General features: G+C 38.2%; 2 pseudogenes; one reads left to right on the top strand and one right to left on the bottom strand.

The window, feature by feature from the left end:
• Positions 1-23978, bottom strand: part of LOC101705089 (DNA damage-induced apoptosis suppressor protein pseudogene) — a 71484-nt pseudogene extending 47506 nt beyond the window's left edge.
• A 1175-nt stretch (positions 23979-25153) lies between these two features.
• On the top strand, positions 25154-25762 carry LOC101719664 (translation machinery-associated protein 16 pseudogene; annotated as a pseudogene).
• Positions 25763-27058: the final 1296 nt, after the last annotated feature.

Genomic DNA, 27058 nt, shown 5'->3' with positions numbered 1-27058 from the left:
CCTTGCCAGTGCTTGTTATATTTAGACTTTTTGATAGTAGCCTATTTTTACTGGAGTGAGGCAATATCTCATTGTGGTTTTAAAATTTGCATTTCTCTAATGATTAGTAATGTTAAGCATTTTTCATGTACCTATTGGTCATTTGTATGTTTTCCTTGGAAAAGTATCTACTTACATCTATTGGTCATTTAAAAATATTGCTATTATTATTTGTTATTATTTCACTTTTGGATTATTTGAGTTCTTTATATAGTCTACTTATTATTCCCTTATTAATGCATAGTTTGCAAATATTTTCCCCATTTTATAAACTGTGTCTTCACTCTCATTTTCTTTTTTGAGCAAAAGTTTTTTAGTTTGATGAAATTCCATTTGTTTACTTTTACCACAATTTCCTATGGTTTTGGAGTTTTATCCAATAAAATCCTTGCCTATTCCAATGTCTTGGAGTACTCACCCTATGTATTCTTTCATTAGTTCCATAGGTTCAGGTCTTACATTTAGGTCTGAAATTCATTTGGAGTTGATTTTTTATATATGGTGAGACATAGGGGTGTAGTTTCATTTTTCTGCATGTGGATATGCCATCTTCCCAAGACTATTTATTGAAAAGGTTATTTTTTCTCCAGGGCATATTCTTAGCATCTTTATCACATACCAGTGGGCTATTAATATGGGTTTAGTTCTAGGCTCTCAATTCAGTTCCATTGGTTTCTTTGCCTGTTTTTATCCCATTACCATGGTATTTTTGATTGTTTTTAAAATTAAGTTTAATATTTACCTGATGCATGGTATAGCATATCATTTTTAATTCAAATAGTTATTTTAGGTAATATAAAATCCTAGATCTTTTAAAATCTGTTTAAGTTGAATTTTCTCACATTGTTTGGTGAGATGTGAGGAGAGTCATTTCATTACCACTAGGTGAGAGCAGAAGTTTTGATTCTTCCCTTAGCCTTTGTTAACACTTGAGGGAGGAATATCATTACTGCTGGGCTGAGGTGGGAGTTCTGGCTCTATACCGGGGCACTATTGTTACTTCTCTGCCAGAAACAAAGACTGGCACCTTGCAACTGCTCCTCACATGACCTCTATTGACATCAAAACCTTCAAAGAGTTTGGTGGAAGTGGCTTCCCTGCCACTGGGCAATAGTAATTGTCTTGACTTTTCACTAGGTTTGTTTCTGTCTTAATCTGTTTTCTGTTACTATAACTTAATACTACAGATTGTGTGGTTTATAAAGAATAAAGGTTTATTCAGGTAATGGTTCTAAAGGCTGGGAAGTTTGAGATATGTGGCCACATCTAGTGAGAGTTTCTTGCTGGTGAGAAGTCTCTGTAAACATCCCAAAGTAGCACAGGCCATCACATAGCGACACAGAATGTCCTAGCTCAGTTCTTTCCCTCTCTTATAATTCTGCAGTCCTATTAGATAGGGACTGTGACCTGCCTTAACCTTAATTACCACCTAAAGATCTCATCTTCAAATAATATTGTTAGATTAAGTTTCTGCCCTCTTAATTCCCCAGAATGGGAGCAAATTTCTACAGGAATTTTGGTGGGAATACTAGAACTATAGCAGCCTCCCATGATATGTACAACCTCAGTGGGGACGGTGAGGGGTGCTTCACACTGCCAGAGGGGTTGGAAGTCCAGGGATCCCTGGCCATCAAGGAAGAGACTCATTACAGCCTGGTGAGGATGAAAGTCCACTTCTCTCCTGGCTTTCTTTGATGTCACCCTGGTATCTACTGGGCATGGGCTCTTAGCAGATTCTCGAGGGCAGAAGTCTAGCCTTCTCACTGACTTTGAGGCAATGAGGATGATGGGGCCAGTGTGTGTGTGTGTGTGTGTGTGTGTGTGTGTGTGTGTGCACGCTGGGTGTTTGGCTGTAATAGATCAGTTAAATTCTCTTTTCTGTGTTGCTAGGCTGCCCCATTCCAGGTTTTTGGATTAGAGAAAACAAGCTTTCATGGGGCTAGTTTTTGTCTGTGCCCATTGGCATTTCTGAGTTGTTAGCTTCTCAGTACCGAGTCTGGGTATTTATGTGGCCAAAGGTAGCTCTGGGAACTCACCACTAAGATGTTCGTCAGTGGAAGGTCCCTAGCCAGTCTGCCCACTTCTCTCCATTTCTTAGGGTTTCTTCATGTTTGTTTTATAATGTACAGGGTGTTTGTGCGCTAGTGGGATGATGAAGGAAAGTATGTGGGCATTGTTTGTCTTTATTTTTTTTTATTTACTTTTATTATTTATTTTACTTTTATTTTTTTCTTAAATTCTTTTATTGGTACATTTTAGGTATCCAACACAATTACATTTCTCATTGGGAACTTGTACCTTTACATGATGCATCTTGGTTCCCATTCCTAGCCCTCCCTTCACCCCCTCCACCCTTCCCTATTTACAAAAACTTGATTTCCATTTTTTCCATTTCTCATCATTTTTCCTTTCCCTTCTTTCCTTTCCCCTGCCCCTCCCACTACCCCTACCCCTTGGGACTTTTTCTTTCTATTTTGCATTATCAATTATTCATTGTAAACATTGGTGCATTTTAGGTATACAATATAATGACATTCATCATTGGAAATTTGCACCTTTACATAATCTTGGTTCTTATTTTTCATCCTTGCCCAGCCCTCCCTTCAACCCCTCCATTCCTCCCTATTTATAAAGATTTTGTTCCTATTTTTCCATTTTCTCATATTAATTCCATACCCTTCTTTCCTTTCCCCTACCCCTCCCACTTCCTTCCCCTTTGCCCCTTTTCTTCCTATTTCACATTACCTATTATACGTTTTAGTCCTTATTTACACTTCGTTTCTCACACCAGAGAAACTATTCTGTATTTACACATGTGTGTCCTATTTATTTCACTTAAGAGTATCACCTCAATGTGCATCCATTTAGCTATAAATGTCTCTAATTTCTCATTTTTTATGGCTGAGTAGTACTCCATTTTATAAAAAAAACACATTTTCTTTATCTAGTCTCCAGTTGATGGGCATTTGGGCTATTTCCAAGTTTTAGCTATTACAGACTGTGCCATTATGAACATGGGTGCATATATATCACTGTGGTCTGATTCTTTTAATTCTTTGGGGAAGATCCTCAGCAGTGGACTAGCGGGGTCAAATGGGACTTCCAGTCCTAGTTCTTTGAGGTATCTCCATACTGATTTCCACAGTGGTTGCACCAGTCTACACTCCCACCAGCAGTGGACCAGGGTTCCTCTTTCTCCACAGCCCTGCCAGCATTTGTTATTGCTTGATTTCATGATAGCAGCCATTCTTTCTGGTGTGAGGTGAAATCTCAGTGTTGTTTTCATTTGCATCTCTCGAATGACCAGTGATATTGAACATTTTTTCATGTATTTATTTGCTATTTCTACTTCCTTGTCTGAGAAATGTCTGTTCATTTCAGATGCCCATTTTCAGATTGGGTCTTTAAATTTGGGAGGTCTGATCTTTTTAAGTTCTTTTTTTAATTTTTTTATTTTTTTAACATAGGGCTTTATTTCTGTCATGTATATATGACTAGTGGTTAGATTTTTGGATAATATGGCAATTCTAATTCTAACGTTTTGAGAAACTACATATTATTTTTCAAAATGAGTACACTACTTTACATTTCCATCAATAGTGTGCTAATGTTCTAAGTCAAGTTTTCAAAAACTGAAAGATAGATAACAAGTTTCAGTCTTCTGCATAGGGACATCCAGTTTTCCCAGTACCATTTGTTAAATGGAACCCCCTTTTCCAAGGTTTTTTTTTTGTATTAAATTCTTTTATTGGTACATTGTAGGTATACAACACAATTACATTTCTCATTGGGAATTGTACCTTTACATAATGCATCTTGGTTCTTATTTTTTCCCCATTCCTAGGCCTCCCTTCACACCCTCCACCCTTCCCTATTTACAAAAACTTGATTTCCATTTTTTCCATTTCTCATCATTTGTCCTTTCCCTTCTTTCCTTTCCCCTGGCCCTCCCACTACCTTTACCTCTTTAGACCTTTTCTTCCTATTTTACATTATCGATTATTCATTCTAATCATTGGTACATTTTAGGTATACAATATAATGACATTCATCTTTGGAAATTTGCACCTTTACATGGTCTCTCTTGGTTCTTATTTTTCACCCTTGCCCAGACCTCCCTTCAACCCCTCCAGTCCTCCCTATTTACAAAGATTTTGTTCCTATTTTTCCATTTTCTCATATTAATCCCACTCCCTTCTATCCTTTCCCCTAGCCGTCCCACTTCCTTCCCCTTTGCCCCTTTTCTTCCTATTTCACATCACCTATTATACATTTAGTCCTTATTTACACTTTCAGTTCTCACACCAGAGAAACTACTCAGTATTTATACATGTGTGTCCAATTTATTTCACTTAAGAGTATCGCCTCAATGTGCATCCACTTAACTATAAATGTCTCTAATTTCTCATTTTTTTATGGCTGAGTAGTACTCCATTTTATAAAAAAGCCACATTTTCTTGATCCACTCTCCAGCTGATGGGCATTTGGGCTGTTTCCAAGTTTTAGCTATCACAAACTGTGCTGCTATGAACATGGGTGCACGTATATCACTGTGGTATGATTCTTTTAATTCTTTGGGGAAGATCCCCAGCAGTGGAATAGTGGGGTCAAATGGGACTTCCAGTCCTAGTTCTTTGAGTTATCTCCATCCTGATTTCCACAGTGGTTGCACCAGTCTACACTCCCACCAGCAGCGGAGAAGGGTTCCTCTTTCCTCACAGCCCCACCAGCATTTGTTATTGGTTGATTTCATGATAGCAGCCATTCTTTCTGGAGTGAGGTGGAATCTCAGCATTGTTTACATTTGCATCTCTCGAATGACCAGTGATGTTGAACATTTTTTCATGTATTTATTTGCTATTTCTACTTCTTTGTCTGAGAAATGTCTCTTCATTTCATATGCCCATTTTTGAATTGGGTCTTTAAATTTGGGAGGTCTGATCTTTTTAAGTTCTTTATAGATTCGAGATAGTAGACCTTTGTCTGAGGAAGAGCAGGTGAAGATTTTTTCCACATTGTGGGTTGTGTCTTCACACTGCTGGTGGTTTCTCTTGCTGTGTAGAAGCTTTTTAATAAGAAGAGATCCCATTTGTTGATTGTTTGTGCTAGTTCCCGGGCAACTGAGGTTTTGTTCATAAAATCTTTTCCTACACCGATGTCTTCAAGGGTTCTACTTAACCTCTGTTCCAACTGGTTCAGAGTTTCTATTTTAATATTTAGATCTTTAATCCATTTTGATTTTAGTTTAGTGCATGCTGAGAGATATAGGTCTAGTTTTAATCTTTGGCAAGTTGAAGCCCAGTTTTTCCAGCACCTTTTATTAAAGAGGCTACCTTTCCTCCAGTGAGAGTGTTTGGCTCCTTTATCAAAGATGAGATGGCTGAGTGTGGCTGGCATTGTTTCTGCATCTTCTAATCTGTTCCACTGGTCGTCAGGTCTGTTTCTTTGCCAGTACCATGCTGTTTTTTTCACAGTAGCTTTGTAGTAGAGTTGCAGGTTGGGGATTGTGATACCCCCTGCCATGTCTCTGTTACCTAGAATTGCTTTTGCTAATCTGGGTCTCTTCTTGCTCTAAATGAATTTTTGGCTTGTTTTCTCAAGGTCCATGAAGTATGCTGCTGGGATCTCAATTGGAATTGCATTAAATCTATATAGCAGTTCTGGAAGTATGGCCATTTTCACTCTATTAATCCTTCCTACCCAGGAGCAGGGGATGTCTGTCCATTTTGTGATATCATTTTCAATCTCTCTTTTCAGAGTGCCATAGTTTTCAGAGAAGAGGTCTTTGATTTCTTTCATTAGGATGATTCCTAGGCATTTCAGTTTTTTGGATGCTATTGCAAAAGGAATTATTTGCCCTATTTCTCTCTCAGTGAGTCTGTCATTTGTGTAGAGGAAAGCTATTGATTTTTGTGTGTTGACCTTGTAACCAGCTACTTGACTGAATTTGGTTATTAAATCTCGAAGACTTTTGGTGGAGTTCTTGGGGCCTTCTATATAGAGTATCATGTCATCTGCAAAGAATGACAGTTTGACTTCTTCATTACCTATCTTTATTCCTTTATTTCTTTCCCTTTTCTAATTGCCATGGCTAATGTTTCCAGAACTATATTGAACAAGAATGGTGATAGTGAACATCCTTATCTTGTTCCTGATTTTAGTGTGAAGGATTTGAGTTTTTGACCATTTAGTATGACATTGGCTGTTGGTTTTTCATAGATGGCTTCTATCAGTTTGAGGTAGAGACCATCTATTCCAATTTTATAGGGTTTTTATCATAAATGCATGTTGGATTTTGTCAAATGCTTTTTCTGCATCTATGGGATAATCAGATGGTTTTTGTCCTTGGCTCTACTGATATAGTGTACTACATTGATTGATTTTCGTATATTGAACCATCCCTGCATCCCTGGGATGAATCCCACTTGATCAGGGTGTATGATCTTCTTGATGATCTTCTGCATTCTGTTTGCCAGTATCTTATTAAGGATTTTTGCATCTATGTTCATTAGTGAGATTGGCCTATAGTTCTCTTTTTCAATTGAGTCTTTCTCTACTTTGGGGATCAAGGTGATGCTTGCTTCCAGGAATGAATTTGGGAGTATTGCTTCCCTTTCAATTTCATTGAAGAGTTTAACCAGTAGTGGCAGCAGTTCCTCTCTAAATGTCTTGTAGAATTCAGCAGTGAAGCCATCAGGGCCCGCGCTTTTCTTAGTTGATAAGGTTTTAATTACATTTTCAATTTCATTGGTTGATATTGGGTTGTTCAGAATTCTTAGGTCTTCTTCATTCAACTTTTGTGCTTCATATGTATCTAGGAATCTGTCCATTTCTTCTGTGTTGTCCATCTTATTGGCGTATAGGTTCTGGAAGTAGGTACTGATGATCCTCTGGATTTCTGCTGGGCCTGTTGTAATTTCACCCTTTTCATTCCTAATTGCATGGATTTGGGCCTTTTCTTTACTTTTTCTGACAAGGTTGGCTAAGGGTTTTTCAATTTTGTTTATTCTTTCGAAGAACCAACTCTTGGCTTCATTGATTTTTTGTATCGTTCTCATAGTCTCCATTGCATTGATTTCTCCTCTGATCTTTATAATTTCCTCCCTTGTATGAGCTTTGGAGTTGTCCTGCTCTTCTTTTTCTAGAAGCTTGAGGTTCAGCATCAGGTTGTTTAATTGGGATCGTTCTGTTTTCCTAATATGCATATTCACTGCTATGAATTTCTCTCAGAACACTGCTTTCATTGTGTCCCATAGATTCCGATATGTTGTATTGTCATTGTCATTTAATTGAAAGAACTGTCTGATTTCTTCTTTAATTTCCTCTGTGACCCATTGGTTATTCAGAAGTGTGTTGTTCAATTTCCACGTGTTTATGAAATTTTTTGAGTTTCATTTGCTATGGATCTCCAATTTCATCGCACTATGGTCTGATAATATACAGGGGATAACTTCAATTCCTTTGCACTTACTTAGACATGTTCTATGTGTGAGTATGTGGTCTGTTTTGGAGAATGACCCATGTGCAGCTGAGAAGAATGTGTATTCTGATTTTGTGGGGTGAAAGACTCTGTAAACATGTGTTAAGTTTATTTCTTCAAGAGTTCGATTGAGTTCTAGTATTTCATTACTTATTTTTAGTCGAGTTGATCTATCTATTTGTGACAGTGGATTGTTGAGGTCCCCTACTATAATTGTATCAGTACATATATGACTTTTCATGTCCATTAGTATTTGTTTTATATAGTTGGGTGCACTAATGTTTGGTGCATAGATATTTATGTTTGTCATCTCTTCCTCTTGGATTCTTCCCTTTTCAAGGATGTAGTGTCCTTCTTCACCTCTCTTAATCAGTGTTGGTTTGAAATCTACTTGATCTGCCAAGAGGATAGCGACTCCTGCTTTTTTTTGGGTTCCCGTCACATGGAGTATTGTTTTCCACCCTTTAAGTTTCAGTCTATGAGTTTCCTTTTGAATTAAGTGTGTTTCTTGTATGCAGCATATTGTTGACCCATTCTGCCAATCTATTTCTTTTGATTGGTGAATTGAGACCATTAACCTTGATGGTTATAACTGAAACGTATTGACTTGTCATTGCCATGACTTTTTCTTTTTGTTGGGTTCTCCCCCTTTACATTTAACTTCTTGTCATGCCAGATGGGTTCATTCTGCTTTGCTTCCTGGGGTTGTGATCCTCAATGTCTGTTCCTAGGATATTGTGTAAAATTCTTTGGAGTGCTAGTTTGGTATTCACGAAGCTCCTAAGGTGCTCTTTGTCATGAAAGTATCTTATTTCTCCATCAATTTTGAAAGATAGTTTTGCAGGGTATATCAATCTGGGTTGGAGGCTGTTTTCTTTTAGGGCTTGGAATATGTCACTCCAAGATCTTCTTGCCTTGATGGTTTGTGTTGAGAAGTCTGCTGTGATTCTGATGGGCTTTCCTTTGTATGTGATTTGTTTCTTTTCTCTGACTGCTTGGAGAACTTTGTTCTTCTCTTGTGTTTCTGGAATCTTAACAATTATATGCCTATGTGTAGATTTTTTTTGATCAAGGCTGTTTGGAGTCCTATATGCCTCATTTATCTGTATGTCAAGTTCTTTTCCCCTGCTTGGCAAGTTTTCTACCATTACTTCTGTGAAGAGTTTTTTTTATGTCATGTGCACTCTCTCCTGTTTCTTTATTGACTCCAATCAGTCTTATGTTATTCTTCTTTGCATCATCTCGCAGCTGCTGGATTGATTTTTTATGTTCTTTTATAATTCCTTATAAAATTCCTATAATTGCCATTAATTGCAATCTCATCTTGTATATCTGAAATTCTGTCCTCACATTGGCTCATTCTGCTGTGTAGACTTTCAATGGAGTTTTTCATGTCCTGGAAATCTATTTGCATCTGTTTTATGGATTCCATTTGTTTCCTATGTTGGGATTCCATCATGTTCCTGAGCTCCTCTCTAGATTTATTAATCATGTCTTGCACTAGGGGCACAATTTCTCCTGTTATCTGAGAAATTATTTCTGATTTCATTTTTTCCAGATCCCCTTTGGTTGCCAGTTCAATGTGTCCAGATGTTTGAGTATCAGAGTGTTCGATGTCATTTTCCTTTGAGGTTGCTGTAGGTGATCTGGAAGTCTGGTTTTGAGACTTATTTACATGTTTTCTCATTTTGACTGGGGGGGCAGGGAGAGTGCTTACGATATCCGCATGGCTTACCTCCTCTGAACTGGAAGAGGTGGGCCAAGCACCAGGAGTGGCAGTAGGGATGTTGGCCTGAGAGCCCCTTCCTCTGGGCTGGGAGCAGCGGGACATTTGGAGGCCCAGAAGCCCCTTCCTCTGGATCAGGAGCAGTGAGATGTCAGCTCAGAAGCCCCTACCTCTGGGCTGCGAATGGCAGGATGATCGGCAGCCCAAAAGCCCTTTCCTCTGGGCTGGGATTGGTGGGAGGGATGGTGGCCAGGCAGCCCCTTCCTCTGGACCAGGAGCAGTGGGACAGTGGCTCAGATTTCCCTACCTATGGGTAGGAATTCTTTAAATACTGTGAACTTGATTAGCTCCAGTACTGTCGTCTGGTGGTCCGGTGTCCTCTGCATCTTTGTAGTGTGGAACCAGATGGCTGTACAGAGAAGAGGCCAAAGGAGTGGGGTGGTGGTGGGGTCCAGTGGATTGCTGCTGGGGTGTGGGCTGATTTGGTGTTTTCAGCATGCCTGGCCACCTTGGGACCGCATCTGCAGACCTGCCTGTCTGCATTGGGCTGATTCAGTGTTTTCAGCATAACTGGGGACCTTGGGACCGCATCCACAGACCTGCCTGTCTGCAGAGGGCTGATTCAGTGTTTTCTGCAGGACTTGGCATTGTTTGTCTTTGAATTATAGACTTTAAATTGGAAGGAACTTGTGTGCATCAGCTTGAGTTGCCTTAACAAATACCACAGCTTGGGTGCTTTAAACAACAGATATTTACTTTCTCATAGTTTTGGAGGTCAGAAGTTCTAGTCAAGATAATAACATGGTGGGGTTCTGGGGCCTGTCTTCAGATTGTTACCTTTGGTTGTGTCCTACATGATGGACTGAGAAAAAGAATGAGAACAATCTCTTCTTATAAGGGCATCAATGATCCCATCATTAGGTAGGTCCCCACACTCCTGACCCCATCTAACCCTAACTACTTCCCAATAGTCCCATGTCTGATATCATGTTGGGAAGTAGGGATTGATTATGAAGTAGGGGTGTCATAAACACTCAGCCCATATCAGAACTTGAAAGGTATTCTAGATGCATTTCTGAGACCCAAGGACAGTGATTGTATTCTTAACACTTCTCAGTCTGCAGGAGAAGACTAGACTAAAGGTGTAGTGTCCAAATCCTTAGCTGGTGTTACTTATGCTGTGCTGTATTGCATCATGAGAAGCTAATTAAAAATTGTTTTTGAAACATGAAAGAGAACTATATCATGCAGAATCTATCCTCCAACAAAACAACAAAAACAAACCAACCCAGCAAACGCATTCCAGTAATAATTAAACAAAGAAAGGAGAATGGGCTGATATCTGTGGTATTAAGAAGTGGCAGCTAAAAACAATTTGGAATACTCAAGAGCAATAGAGAATGCTTCATAACCTCATTCTGTGCCCCTTGAATTAAACCAGTGTGCTTAAGAAAATCCTGAAAATCAGTCCCTAAACAATGTTCTATGTTATGATGTTTTTCACAATGTAAATTTGTTAATGTTAAATAGATATTTTTTAGTTTGTGTGTGACTCTCACCTTCATATTAATATTTTCAAGGGCTCACGAGCAGACTTTCTAACAATTAAAGAGAAAAGATAGATGAAATGAAAGAACCCTAAGGAAAAAGTGCCAAATCTTTAAAAGCATCTTCCTTGAGTGCAAATAGTAGCTAGTTTGGTGGCTTCTGGAGTTACTGCATTTCCTAAAATGTGAAGATTTTGGTAAAGCTCTGGGTGCTTGTGTATAAAGAAGCCACAAAGACATTTTCTTTGGTATTAAAACTCATTATTAAAAAAGACTATACACTATATGCTGGGTCACAGTCTTAATTTTGGTGGACTTAAATTTCAAAGATAAAGAGAAATTCCCAAGATTTAACAGTGTGAATAACTACAATGTTGGGTGAGAATGATGCTAAACCAGTGTTAAACCAGAAACTCTGAAGGCTCTGAGATTTTAATCCTGCTTGTAGCATTTACATCTATGTCTACATTTATATCTATATCTGTATTTATCTATATATCTATATATCTACATCTATATGTATATATAGACATATATATGATCAGAGACAAATATCTTATTATTCATAGCATAATAGTCAAAGTAGCAATTTTATTTGGTTTTAGAGGCCCCAAATCTCCACAGGAAGAAGTAAATGAAGCCAGATACTGCTGGTACATACTGTGGGGTTTTATTATAAGAAACAAGGCATGAATTTAGGAGCCTCTGAGATTTATTAAGGTTGCTGGTAATCTGCCAATTTTCCTTTCTCGAGAGCTATTGTTCAGAACCCTGAAACTAAGGAAATATGTCCTGGTATCCAGGTGTGGTGCTGCATTCCTATAATACCAGCACTCAGGAGGCTGAGGCAAGATAATGATAGTGATTTTGAGGCCAGACTGGGCTACATAGAGAGGTCAAGGCCAGTGTTAACTAAATAATGAGACCCTGTATAAAAAAAGGAGGAAATATGCCCTGGAGAGAAAGGGAGTATTTTATCAGTTTGGAATGTCTTTGGAGAAGGAGATAGCCTCTTTTGAGGGGATTAAAATTATAATTATTAACATATTTTGGTCATGTCTAACCTCCCTGATGTCTTTGCCTACCTCTTGTCTTCCTCCTCCCTCTAATCTCCTTTTTCCTTCCCTAATAATTCCTCTTCTACTTTCAGATATTTGTTGTTCTTGTTGTTAATCCCTATATGAGAGAAAACACTTATCTTTCTATATCTGGATTATTTTGCTTAATATGATGATCTCCAGTTCCATCTGTTTTCCTGCAGATGGCATAACTTTATTCATTTTTTTGGGCTAAAACTCCATTGTGTATTATGTACTATACTTTTTTATACACTCATCTACTGGTGGTGCACGTAGACTGATTTTGTATCTTAGCTATTGTGAATAGTGCTACAATAAACATAGCTATGTTCATTTTTGTTTGCTGACTTAATTTCCTTTGGATGAATATAGAATATTGGTAGAGCTGGATCATGTGTTCACTTTATTCGAGGAGATGGTCTCTATTGTTGGTTTGGAGTTCAACCATTCCTAAGCAAAGCTTGTCAGTGCCCTTTGCTCAGAAAGTCTGGACCATAGAAAGCAGTAATCTTGAGAGAATTTGTTTTTCCCAACAAATACTGAAGGATATTTAACTGTGCTTGTATTTCTAATTGGATTGGGATTGTTTGGGATAGTCTGGTTAAAAATTTGCAGTTTTGAGTGCATGGTTCCAAAGTCCTTCTTTCCCCATAAACTCTCTAATTTTTAGTGTTTAATTTTGCAGAAAGTAGAGTTTATCTGGAGCATATAATCACAATGTCTGTTACCTCCAAATCTGGAAAGAAACCAAATGAGTGCATCTGTCTTTTCTCTTCTCTGAGTGGAGGTGTTGGAATGAGAACAAAATGCAAGGCAGGGAGGGATGTAGGGTTTTCCCTTCCTGCAGAAATAGACTTAAAAAGGAAAATAACAAAGCAGGCACATCAGAACCACTTGCAGAGACCCTTCCAAGTGCCAGAGAGGGACCCTACCACAATATCTTGACATTGGTCCCCAGTCACACAGAACACATGCTGAATCAGCCCGGTGCAGACAGGCAGGTCTGTGCACACCCTACCAAGGTCCTGAGTCGTTCAGAAGACACTGAATCACCCCGCTGCAGACAGGCAGCCACCTGATTCCACAATACAAAGATGCAGAGGACACCAGACCACCAGAATAAGGTACTGAGTCCCACTGTTCCTGGCCCAGAGGTAGGGGCTTCTGAGTCATCATCCCACTGCTCCTGGTCCAGAGGAAGGGGCTTCCCAGTCACCATCCCTCCCACTTCTCCCAGCCCAGAGGAAAAGGCTTTTGGGCTACCTTCTGTCCTGCTGCTCCTGGCCCAGAGGAAGGGGCTTCTGAGCCACCATCCCACTGCTCCTGGTCCAGAGGAAGGGGTTTCCCGGGCACCATCCCTCCGGCTGCTCCCAGCCCACAGGAAAGGGCTTTTGGGTCACCATCCCTACCGCTGCTCGTGGCCCCTGTTCCACCTCACCCAGCTCAGAGGAGGTAATCCGTGCAAGCACTAACAGCCCCCCGCCCCAGTCGAAATGAGAAAACATGTAAATAAGTCTCAAAACCAGACTTCCAGATCACCTACAGCAACCCCAAAGGGAAATGAGATGGAACTCTCTGATACTCAACCACCTGGACCCACTGAACTGCCAATGAAAGGGGAACTGGAAAAAATGAAATCAGAAATAATTTCTCAGATAAGAGGAGAAATTGTGCCCCTAGTGCAAGACATGATTAATAAATCTAGAGAGGAGCTCAGGAACATGATGGAATCCCAACATAGGAAACAAATGGAAGCCATAAAACAGATGCAAATAGATTTCCAGGACATGAAAAACTCCACTGAAAGTCTACACAGCAGAATGAGCCAATGTGAGGACAGAATTTCAGATATACAAGATGAGATTACAATTAATGGCAATTATAGGAATTTTATAAGGAATTATAAAAGAACATAAAAAATCAATCCAGCAGCTGCGAGATGATGCAAAGAAGAATAACATAAGACTGATTGGAGTCAATGAAGAAACAGGAGAGAGTGCACATGACATAAAAAAAACTCTTCACAGAAGTAATGGTAGAAAACTTGCCAAGCAGGGGAAAAGAACTTGACATACAGATAAATGAGGCATATAGGACTCCAAACAGCCTTGATCAAAAAAAATCTACACATAGGCATATAATTGTTAAGATTCCAGAAACAGAAGAGAAGAACAAAGTTCTCCAAGCAGTCAGAGAAAAGAAACAAATCACATACAAAGGAAAGCCCATCAGAATCACAGAAGACTTCTCAACACAAACCATCAAGGCAAGAAGAGCTTGGAGTGACATATTCCAAGCCCTAAGAGAAAACAGCTTCCAACCCAGATTGATGTACCCTGCAAAACTATCTTTCAAAATTGATGGAGAAATAAGATACTTTCATGACAAAGAGCACCTTAGGAACTTCGTGAATACCAAACCAGCACTACAAAGAATTTTACACAATATCCTAGGAACAGATATTGAGGATCACAACCCCAGGAAGCAAAGGAGAATGAACCCATCTGGCATGACAAGAAGTTAAATGTAAAGGGGGAGAACACAACAAAAAGAAAAGGTCATGGCAATGACAAGTCAATACGTTTCAGTTATAACCATCAACGTTAATGGTTTCAATTCACCAATCAAAAGAAATAGACTGTCAGAATGGGTCAAGAAGCAAAATCCAACAATATGTTGCATACAAGAAACACACTTAATTCAAAAGGAAACTCATAGACTGAAACTTAAAGGGTGGAAAACAATATTCCATGTGACAGGAACCCGAAAAAAAGCAGAGTAGCTATCCTCTTGGCAGATCAAGTAGATTTCAAACCAACACTGATTAAGAGAGACAAAGAAGGACACTACATCCTTGTAAAGGGAAGAATCCAAGAGGAAGAGATGACAATCATAAATATCTATGCACCAAACATTAGTGCACCCAACTATATAAAACAAATACTAACGGACATGAAAAGTCATATATGCACTAATGCAATTGTAGTGGGGGACCTCAACACCCCACTGTCACAAATAGATAGATCAACTAGACTAAAAATAAGTAATGAAATACTAGAACTCAATTGAACTCTTGAACAAATGAACTTAACAGATGTTTACAGAGTCTTCCACCCCACAAAATCAGAATACACATTCTTCTCAGCTGCACATGGGTCATTCTCCAAAATGGACTACATACTCACACATAGAACATGTTTAAGTAAGTGCAATGGAATTGAAGTTATCCCCTGTACATTATCAGACCATAGTGCGATGAAATTGGAGATCCATAGCAAATGAAACTCAAAAAATTTCATAAACACGTGGAAATTGAACAACACACTTCTGAATAACCAATGGGTCACAGAGGAAATTAAAGAAGAAATCAGACAGTTCCTTCAATTAAGTGACCAGGACAATACAACATATCGGAATCTATGGGACACAATGAAAGCTGTCTTATGAGGGAAATTTATAGCAGTGAATATGCATATTAGGAAAACAGAACGATCCCAATTAAACAACCCGATGCTGAACCTCAAGCTTCTAGATAAAGAAGAGCAGGACAACCCCAAAGCTCATACAAGGGAGGAAATTATAAAGATCAGAGGAGAAATCAATGCAATGGAGATTAAGAGAATGATACAAAAAATCAATGTAGCCAAGAGTTGGTTCTTTGAAAGAATCAACAAAATTGACAAACCTTTAGCCAACCTTATGAGACAAAGGAAAGAAACGGCCCAAATCCATGCAATTAGGAATGAAAAGGGTGAAAGTACAACAGACCCAGCAGAAATCCAGAGGATCATCAATACCTACTTCCAGAACCTATACGCCAATAAGATGGACAACACAGAAGAAATGGACAGATTCCTAGATACATATGAATTACCAAAGTTGAATGAAGAAGACCTAAAAATTCTGAACAACCCAATATCAACCAATGAAATTGAAAATGTAATTAAAAACTTATCAACTAAGAAAAGCGCGGGCCCTGATGGCTTTACTGCTGAATTCTACAAGACATTTAGAGAGGAACTGCTGCCACTACACTTTAAACTCTTCAATGAAATTGAAAGGGAAGCAATACTCCCAAATTCATTCCTGGAAGCAAGCATCACCTTGATCCCCAAAGCAGAGAAAGACCCAACTGAAAAAGAGAACTATAGGCCAATCTCACTAATGAACATAGATGCAAAAATCCTTAATAAGATACTGGCAAACAGAATGCAGAAGATCATCAAGAAGATCATACACCCTGATCAAGTGGGATTCATCCCAGGGATGCAGGGATGGTTCAATATACGAAAATCAATTAATGTAATACACTATATCAATAGAGCCAAGGACAAAAACCATCTGATTATCTCCATAGATGCAGCAAAAGCATTTGACAAAATCTAACATGCATTTATGATAAAAACCCTACAAAAATTGGAATAGATGGTCTCTACCTCAAACTGATAGAAGCCATCTATGAAAAACCAACAGCCAATATCATACTAAATGGTCAAAAACTCAAATCCTTCACACTAAAATCAGGAACAAGACAAGGATGTCCACTATCACCACTCTTGTTCAATATAGTTCTGGAAACATTAGCCATGGCAATTAGACAAGAGAAAGAAATAAAAGGAATAAAGAAAGGAAATGAAGAAGTCAAATTGTCATTCTTTGCAGATGACATGATACTCTATATAGAAGGCCCGAAGAAGTCCACCAAAAGTCCTCTAGACTTAATAACCAAATTCAGTCAAGTAGCTGGTTACAAGGTTAACACACAAAAATCAATAGCATTCCTCTACACCAATGACAGACTCACTGAGAGAAAAATAGGGCAAATAATTCCTTTCACAGTAGCATCCAAAACACTGAAACACCTAGGAATCATCCTAATGAAAGAAATCAAAGACCTCTTCTCTGAAAACTATGGCACTCTGAAAAGAGAGATTGAAGATGATATCAGAAAATGGACAGACATCCCCTGCTCCTGGGTAGGACGGATTAATAGAGTGAAAATGGCCATACTTCCAAAACTGCTCTATAGATTTAATGCAATTCCAATTGAGATCCCAACAGCATACTTCATGGACCTTGAGAAAATAATCCAAAAATTCATTTAGAGCAAGAAGAGACCCAGAATAGCAAAAGCAATTCTAGGTAACAGAGACATGGCAGGGGGTATCACAATCCCCAACCTGCAACTCTACTACAAAGCTACTGTGATAAAAACAGCATGGTACTGGCAAAGAAATAGACCTGATGACCAGTGGAACAGATTACAAGATGCAGAAACAATGCCAGCCACACTCAGCCATCTCATCTTCGACAAAGGAGCCAAACACCTTCACTGAAGGAAAGATAGCCTCTTTAATAAAAGGTGCTGGAACAATTGGGCTTCAACTTGCCAAAGATTAAAACTAGACCTATATCTCTCAGCATGCACTAAACTAAAATCAAAATGGATTAAAGATCTAAATATTAAAATAGAAACTCTGAACCAGTTGGAACAGAGGTTAGGTAGAACCCTTGAAGACATCGGTGTAGGAAAAGATTTTATGAACAAAACCTCAGTTGCCCGTGACCTAGCACAAACAATCAACAAGTGGGATCTCTTCTTATTAAAAAGCTTCTACACAGCAAGAGAAACCACCAGCAGTGTGAAGACACAACCCACAATGTGGGAAAAAATCTTCACCTGCTCTTCCTCAGACAAAGGTCTACTATCTCGAATCTATAAAGAACTTAAAAAGATCAGACCTCCCAAATTGAAAGACCCAATCCAAAAATGGGCATCTGAAATGAAAAGACATTTCTCAGACAAAGAAGTAGAAATAGCAAATAAATACATGAAAAAATATTCAACATCACTGGTCATTCGAGAGATGAAAATGAAAACAACACTGAGATTCCACTTCACTCCAGAAAGAATGGCTGCTATCATGAAATCAAGCAATAACAAATGCTGGCGGGGCTGTGGGGAAAGAGGAACCCTGGTCCACTGCTGGTGGGAGTGTAGACTGGTGCAAGCACTGTGGAAATCAGTATGGAGATACCTCAAAGAACTAGGACTAGATGTCCCATTTGACCCCACTCTTCCACTGCTAGGGATCTTCCCCAAAGAATTAAAAGAATCATACCACAGTGATATATGTGCACCCATGTTCATAGCAGCACAGTTTGTAATAGCTAAAACTTGGAAACAGCCCAAATGCCCATCAACTGGAGACTGGATAAAGGAAATGTGGTTTTTGTATAAAATGGAGTTCTACTCAGCCATAAAAAATGAGAAATTAGAGACATTTATAGCTAAGTGGACCCACATTGAGGCGATACTATTAAGTGAAATAAATAGGACACACATTTAAATACTGAATAGTTTCTCTGGTGTGAGAAACTTCAAGTGTAAATCAGGACTAAATGTATAATAGGTGATGTGAGATAGGAAGAAAAGGGGCAAAGGGGAAGGAAGTGGGAGGGGTAGGGGAAAGGATAGAAGGGAATGGGATTAATATGAGAAAATGGAAAAATAGGAACAAAATCTTTGTAAATCAGGAGGACTGGAGGGGTTGAAGGGAGGGCTGGGCAAGGGTGAAAAAATAAGAACCAAGAGAGACTATGTAAAGGTGCAAATTTCCAATGATGAATGTCATTATATTATATACCTAAAATGTACCAATGATTAGAATGAATAATTGATAATGCAAAATATGAAGAAAAGGTCCAAAGGGGTAGGGGTAGTGGGAGGGGCAGGGGAAAGGAAAGAAGGGAAAGGACAAATGCTGAGAAATGGAAAAAATGGAAATAAAGTCTTTGTAAATAGGGAAGGGTGGAGGGGGTGAAGGGAGGCCTAGGAATGGGGAAAAAATAAGAACCAAGATGCATTATGTAAAGGTACAATTCCCAATGAGAAATGTAATTGGGTTGTATACCTACAATGTATCAATAAAAGAATTTTATACAAAAAAAAATATCTTGACATCATCATGTATTTTGGTCATATTTGCAAAGGTGTTATTTTAACTTCAATCAGTTTAGGGAGCTGGTTTTTCCACCATAGCTTCATCTTATGTCAAGTGGCAATGCAATTGTTGATAACTGTTTTGGAGAACTAAGGAAAAGATGAGTTGGAGATATAATCAGGCTCAGGCTGGATTTAGTAGGATATGTTTAAGTGGTTCACAGTTCCATCCATGAATATTTAACTTTGTTAACCTCCCATTGGAAATTGCCTCCAGGAACACTCCTACCTCCACTGTGCAAGCTCATCCAGAGTCAGAAGCCTCTGGATATGAAAGTGTCCTATGGTACAAAGCACTGGACATCTATGGATGCAGGAGGACAAACAATTTGAAAAGTTTGGAACCACAAGCTAGAACTGGAAAAACTTTCAAATAAAATGAAAGCAAAGTAGAGAGTCCCAAATTTGATAATTTAAAAAATTGATATGACTTACCAAGCATGAATTGTGATGATAAAAGAAATTTTCAGTAGTCACGCTAAAGGAAAAACAAATTTTGGAAATAATATTTGCAAAGACTAAATCTTTCCACTAAAAAATTGTCCTACTAAGAGATGAAAAGAGTATGGGAAAAAAAAAAGAAAAAAAAAGAAAAGAGTATGGGAGAGATAGGGAAAAATGTGTTACAAAAGCACACAACCAGTTAATTTTTTTTTCTTTTAAAAAAATATTTAATTTTAAAAAATTTTACCAGTACATGTATGCAGTAATGATTACATTCACTGAGATGAATTGGTACCAGTTAATTATTAACTATCATCCTGGATATTATAATTTTGTGTGTTTTGCCATTCTTCTTTAATTTTTTATTTTTATTAATATATGTTTGCAGTACATAAGGATTACATTCACTGTGGGGAATTGGTACATGTACGTAACACATCTCAATTCTATTTTTTCTCTTTTCCTCCACCTCCTTTTTTTCCAGCATCAGGTTCATTTATTTATCTTATATATCTTTATGAAGTTATCACATATGGAGATTAATAGCCTAACATTACAAAAAACATATAAAACACATAAGACGATTATACTAAATCAAAGTACACTTGTAGATATATTGTCCATGCTGGATTACAGTAACTTTTTCTCTTTCTTTTTTCCTTTTGTTTGTTTGCCATTAGTTTAGTACTTATAATGTTTTAGTTTCCTTTTTATTCTAAACAAAATTCATGTGCATACCTAATTTTGTACCATAGCTTTGTGTCCTTTTCTTTGAAGAGAGTCTCTTCAATTGTGTGGACCTTAGATCTCATAAAAATCATTTCCTCTCCCGATCCTATGGAATGTACCACTTCAGTCTCCCACATAGCTGTAGCGAATACTCTCAGGAAAAAGAATGCGACCCCTGTATCTCTCAAGAGACTGCACACTGCATCAGTTGAGTCTTTTCTTCTTTTTTACTTACTTCTTGTTATGATTCATCCTATGGCTGAATAGAAGTTATCCAGTTCTCTAATTGCAGCCCAGAAGAAAATGCACAGGTCTTAGGCATAGCGGGGAAAAGGAAATAACCCACATTGTATTAGAGAAAAGTTTCTGAGACAGAGCAGCTCAGATTGAGCGTGAATAGCATGAGAAAAAATGGCAACGCAGTGATTAGACTATACTTTAGTGACAAAAAACAATCATGAATAAAAATTAAAAGGAAGGAACAAATAGCAAATCCTGCCTTGGAGACAGCATGACCCAGAAGGAAAGAAAATTCCTCATAAATGTTCTTTGTAACAGCTTCATGAAGGTGACAATCACATGATATCTCAGGAATGAGATAATGGATAACATAATGAGGATGGTGCTGAGAAAATAAATTGAAGAACAAACCAACACATTATAGAGTGATTAAGATGATTAGAAACAGGGAACAGAATAGCACTGGTGAAAATAAAAATGCTGGCAGAGAGAAGAGGCTTAAGATGGATAAATAATAAGATATTTCAGCAATTAAATAGAAAGTAATTCATTGTAATAAATGACCCTGAAATATATAATCCAACAGATGAAAGTGAAAAATTATTCACAGATTGATATAACAGAAGAAAAATTTCCTGAAATGAAGGAACTGATTATATTGGATAAGTCTACTGCATCTTAGGAAAAAATAAAACAAAATTAACTTTGAGACATATCCTGATTAGGTTGAACAGAAAAAAGACAGTATTCTGAAAGCACAAAGGTAGAAAAGGAGCCTCACACACAAAAAGAAAAATACATGCCGCCTTCAAGTGTTTTCAGTATAGCACTAAGTGCCAAGTTGGAAAAAAACAACAACAAATAAACCAAGGTGATTCCTTATAAAATTCAGACAAGTTGTTTTTTGAGCATTAAGTAAACATGCATTCTCAGTGCTGTATCAAATATCTCAGGCAATAAAGTACTCATGAATTATTTCCAGAAGAAACAAACCCATACTTGAAGAAATTAGAGAACTGGAACAAAGCCAAAACCAAATCACTTATGATCAGCAGAATAATGCCTTACCATCTCCCAAAAATGTTCACATCTAAATCCTCTGGAGCCTAGGAATATATCCTCTGTGATGGTTGAGTGATTGTGTCGCCTTGAGAAGTTTGGCTAAGAGAAGCTTAGCTAAATTGGCTCAGCAGTTCCACACCTTAGGGCGTGGGAGTTCCACTCTAGGGCTGCTCCTTGCCTGACTGTTATAAAGGGGAAATGAGGAAACACACAGCTTCTTTTGTTCAAAGAAACCTAAAAACAACCTGGCATAAATGAAGTGAAGGGTATATCATTGTCACATGAAAGTCTGGGTAGATAAGCAGGACTGGTGGTGAGGTGGCTGAGGGTATTGGGTAACCAGACTTCTACTACCTCGTTGTCCTGCCACCATCAGCCTTCGTCGCCTCTCCTGTTCCCCCACGAAGGCTTCAGCTGCCACCACCACGTGTGCATTGCAGACTGTGGAAAGGTGGAATGGCACATAGGCAAGGGAGTGTTCCTTCTCTGTGAAGGCATAATCCAGAAATTGCTTTCATCATATCTCTGTTTTCTTACCCAGAATTTGGTGAGATGGGTACACCTACCTGCAAAGGAAGCAGGAAAATGTAGCCTTAAGGAAGCACAGACATGCAGTCTTTAGCAAGTATGTCTTATGCTCAGCTAAAACTTGTATTATAATCAAAAAGTGGGGAAATGGAGGTTGGGAAAGAAGAAACAATTTCTGCCACATTTGATAATGTAAAACTAATCCTATAACCTGAGTCAAGCATTGGGTGGGGGGGGGGGAGAGTTGATAGGATCTGCTTCCTCCTTCACATTCTTTTGGCAAGCAGGAAGTCATTTCCCTGGTTACACCTGGATTTGAAATATGTTCTTAAAATTATTTCCTCTTTAGCTTCTCATTTTCACCTTTTGACCCAAGAGTGATCTTGTAGGAAATACTTCATATGAGACATTTACTTAATATTCAGAAATTACTTCAATTTTATCTCCCTTCCTTTTTTCTTTCTCTCTCTGTTTAACTAAAAAAACTGAGAATAAATTTTATATTAAATGAGCTTGTATATAATGATTCTACTTTAATGAAAGTCCCTCTCTTTCTGGCTAATCTGAACAAACAGAAAACTAGAATAACACATGATATTGATTATGGCTATTTTTCGACAGTGGGATTTCTGACAATATTTTGTTAGACTTTGAAAAATATCACTTTAATTTTTATAATTGGTTCACATCACTTTTAGAAAAATAATGAAGTTCTCTTCTTAATAAAGATATAATTGATGCTAATGTGAGGAGGAAGGGATTTTAAAACCATCTTTGTAAGAAATGTTATGGAGTGTCTTTAATTAGTGCAATAAAAAGCTTGAATTTCTAAAAATCCCTTTAAATAACTCTTCTTAATGTATTAATTATGTTTGGTATTTTATATATCTTCTTTCTGTTTTTCTGTCATGATTAGCAGTAAACTTTTTGAACTCAAAAGTGAGTATTTTTAGATAGCAGTCAAATTGAGATGTTTTCACTCTGAAGTTTTGTGTAGGGAAGGATCTCCACAAAGCAGAGGAGGTGGTGATGGTTTTGAAGAGGAAAAGGATGTAGACTTCATGCTGTGGATCACAGAAAGAAGGAGAATGTACAAACATGTCAAATATATCATTCCCCCAGGAGCCACAGGCATAGCCTGGAGTTTCCGCTGCCTGGAAAATGTTCTCCACCACACAACCATAACTGTCCTCCAAGGCACAGCTTATCGGACCAAGAATGGGAGCTTGATTGAGGGTTGTCAGTATTCAGCTGGTTTGTGACAATCCATATGGGATGGAGATAGGAAGTGCTACCTGTGGGTCATGTTCCTGTCACTGACCAGATTCCCAAGAAGCAAACACTGCATTAGAGAGCAGCATGGGGGAAGTTTATCCAAATGCTGCTGAGATAAACATCTGGAGGGAAAGGAGGGGAGAGGGCAGAGGAGAAGTTAAATGGTGACACAGTCTCAATGCAGAGCCCAGCAGATACCACAGGGAATTCTTGAGCTGCGATGACTCTTTAGAGATGTCTCAGGTGAGATATGAGGACTTGGCCTTTAGCTTCTCTATCAACAGTCCCAGGTGCCCACGAAGGGGACATGACCTTGGGAGAGGCAGCTCCCTCAGCTGAGGCAGTGTAGGGGACTGACAGCGGAGGCTTCACTTCTGAGAGGAGTTTGGCAGTATGTCACACCACCCACTACAGCCTTTTTACCTTTTGGCTGAACTTCAGGTTTCTCTGTTTGGGGATTTAAAGTAGATAGCATAGTATACATTATCATTGCCCATGAAAGACAAAGTCGTTGTGAAGAAGGGGCCATGCAGGCTATCACAAGGCACATACAAGTCAGTATTATGAAATGGAAGGATGCAAGGAAGCAACTCCAACATGTCAGGGAGAATAAAGTGTCATCAAGCACCCTAATGACACTAGGAAAGAATCAGATGTCATCTACTTGCAGTTTCCAAAGTGGAGATACATACAGTAAGAGCACTTGCATTTGAATGGAATTAAAAGGTGGCAAGATGTAGCTGTTCTCCTTCACACCATCTGGCGGTGTCCTGAATACCCTCACCATTGCTGCCCCTTGAATTCTCTCACTAGCTTGCCTTGGCATTTCTGTAAGATGCAGGTGATAGTCACTACACTTAGTTTACAGAATAGAAAGGTAAATGCAGAAGGTAAAATGACTTCTTTAAAAAACAATGACTAGTTTTTTAGTCAAGTTATTCTCCAGCCCCCCCACCCCCAACATAATGTGGGATTTTTGACAAAATACTCTGTTTTCAAGAATTTGCTTTGTGCAGTCAGTGGTCCTGAATTGTGTAATTGTGTATATGACTAGCATAGCTCCTAGGGAGTCTATGGCTGCATTGCTTTAGTCTTGACTCTGCTGTGGCAATCGATAGGTCTGAGGCAAACTCACACTTTGGAATCAGTGTTTAGGGCTCAATATCTGGTTAATATCTGTAGGTAGTATGTGGCTAGTTACAGAGGAAAGCTAAGAAGAGAAATTTTTAAATTTTATAAGCTGTCCTTACTGAAACCATTGATTGTGCATGCTGTTTCCAAAGTCTTTCAAAATGAGGTAAGGAAATTATATTCAAATTACTTCAGAAACACAGTTAATTACTGAATCTTTCAGTTCACTAAAAAGACAGTAAAAGCAATATAGTTCTTTTACTAAACACGAAAGTACTATACTTTTCTTCTTGTCAAGATTTTTCCTTTGTAAAAGATTGTTTATTACTTTTTCTTTTCAAATCCTATCTTGAATGTCTCTCTCTTTATTTTTATTCCCTAATTTAACTAATTTCATCCTTTATGTCTTAGAATTTTTCAGTTCTCTAAGTATGGATTCAAATTGTATGAGCTCTCCTGGTTGAGCCTGTGGGGACATCACAAGATCCAGGGTGGTTCTTGATTTTCTGTTTATGAAGTTTTCCTGATGGTTTGACATATATTCTTTGGAGAGTGTCCATGTGACCTGAAATATGGTGACCTATGTGTACATAATCCTATGTTGCTTCAAATACGATCAAGATGCACCATTATGTTTTTGGGGGGTGCCTATTGCTATCAGAACATGCCCCAGGTGATGCAGGACAATAAAATTCATAGGGCAGTATTCAAAGACCTCTTAGTATGGTAGTCCAGCTCCATTCATCGAGAATGTTATTTATGGGCCCCACGTGTGTTGGGCTGGAGAGCGGGTGTGAGAGCTGCCACTCTGGGCTGTGAGTCTGTGCGGTCTGGAGTACAGAGGTCCCCTGTGGCCTCCAGGATGTCACCATGCCTAAAGCGCCAAAGGGAAAAAGCACAGAAAAAAAAATCATTCACTCATATAGTAGAAAAGCTGCTCAAATTACAAGAGAGGCCCACAAACAAGAAAAGAAGGAAAAATTGAAGAATGAAAAGGCTTTATGTCTCAACTTTATTGGTGAAAAACTGCAGTGGTTTCAAAATGAGCTGGATCCCCCCAAAATAAGATATTCAAAAAAAGATGCTTGTGAATTAATTGAAAGGTATTTAAATCGATTCAGCAGTGAGCTGGAACAGACTGAGTTACACAACAGCATCAAGGACAGGCAGGGAAGGTGCCACCAAGCCTGGGAGATGGTCATCAAACAGACGATGGAGCGTGAAGGACAGCAGTATGAAGGCTATGGCCTTGAGATTCTAGACATTTTACATGCAAGTAGTCTGAAAACCTTTAGGGAATGGGATTTGGATCTGAAGAAATTGCCAAACATTAAAATGAGAAAACTTTGTGGAAATGATGCAGTTGCTAAGAAGCACAAGAAGAAAACTCGGAATTTAACTATAGACAAAGATTTAGGGCATTTGGAACTAAAAGGCAAATCAAGTGACTTAGTTGAAGAAATGACTCCTGTGGCCTAATTGTCCTTACTTGAGTTGAAAATAAGTAATATGAGAACTTTAAGTCACAGTCACTACTCGTGAGAAATAATTATCTAGTATTTGTTGTTTAACTCATTCTCTCTCATAATGTAAATCACATTTGCAGTTTAAAATATGGTATTGTAATTTTTATTTAAAAATGAAAGTTGTATTTCATTTATATTAAGTTGCTAAAATAGAAGATATGTTCTGTTTTTCATTACTATAACAAAATACCAGAGGCTGGATAACATAAAGAAAAGAGGTTTATTTAGCTCATGGTTTTGGAGGCTGAATGTCTAGACAGCACAGTGCTGGCCCTGGTGAGGCCTGCTCTTGCTGCTACACATCATGGTGCATGGTTATCACAGTGGTGGGAGGGCACAAGAGAGGGAAAGATCACATGGCAAGACAGGAAGCCAGAAAATGGAAGGCTCCCATAATGACATCCCACCAGCCCTGTCTCTTAAAGGCCCAAGAGAATTAAATGATTTCAGGTTAGCTCCATTTGATTATTATATTTCTCATTGTGAAAAGTGATAGGTTTTATACAGACTTAAAGGTTAGAGAACTAATGATTATAATTGTTACTTCTGAGATACATTACTTAACTTAATATATAAACATATTTCAAGTACCATGACAAACATGGATATTCTAGAATTTTGCTCTTCAAATAATTTACTAAATGCTAATATCTGTTAGTCTGTCTTTTAAAGGATGCAAGTATAAATTTTCAAGAAAAGGAAAAAATAATGCTGTGTGAGATTAACTAGGTATCAACTAAATTGTTAACAATTTATACAAAGTGTTACAACTTTTATACTTCTGAAAATTAAAAATAAAGTTTATTTCTATAAAAAAAAGAATGTTATTTATTCTGAAATAGTGCATGTGTTTATATTGTATGCTGGAACAAAACATTCTACATGAATATTTAGTTAATAAATACCCTGAAAGTGAAGGTAAATAAATGAAATGGAACCATTTATTGACCTTATTATTATGTTAATAATACAAAGGGTTTTAGGGCCGGGCATTTAGCTCAGTGGTTTCGTCACCTGCTGCGCAAGTACAGGGACCCGAGTTCAATCCCCGGTACCAAAACCCCCCCCAAAAACCAAAGGGTTTTACATACATTATCTCAATTACTGGGTGAATGACATAGGCTAGGCAAGATTGTTGGGGGATTTTTTTTAAGGTTTTCTTTTGTATCTTCCTTTGACAGATAAGGATTTAAAACTGATGCATAGCAGATTAAGCATCTAGCCAAAGGTTGCAGGGCTAGTAGGTAGA

Source organism: Heterocephalus glaber, unplaced genomic scaffold (assembly GCF_053883595.1).
Source record: "Heterocephalus glaber isolate CG9 unplaced genomic scaffold, H.glaber_assembly_v1.0 deba00001457, whole genome shotgun sequence".
NCBI lineage: Eukaryota > Metazoa > Chordata > Mammalia > Rodentia > Bathyergidae > Heterocephalus > Heterocephalus glaber.
This window is presented reverse-complemented; position numbering and strand designations above follow the sequence as displayed.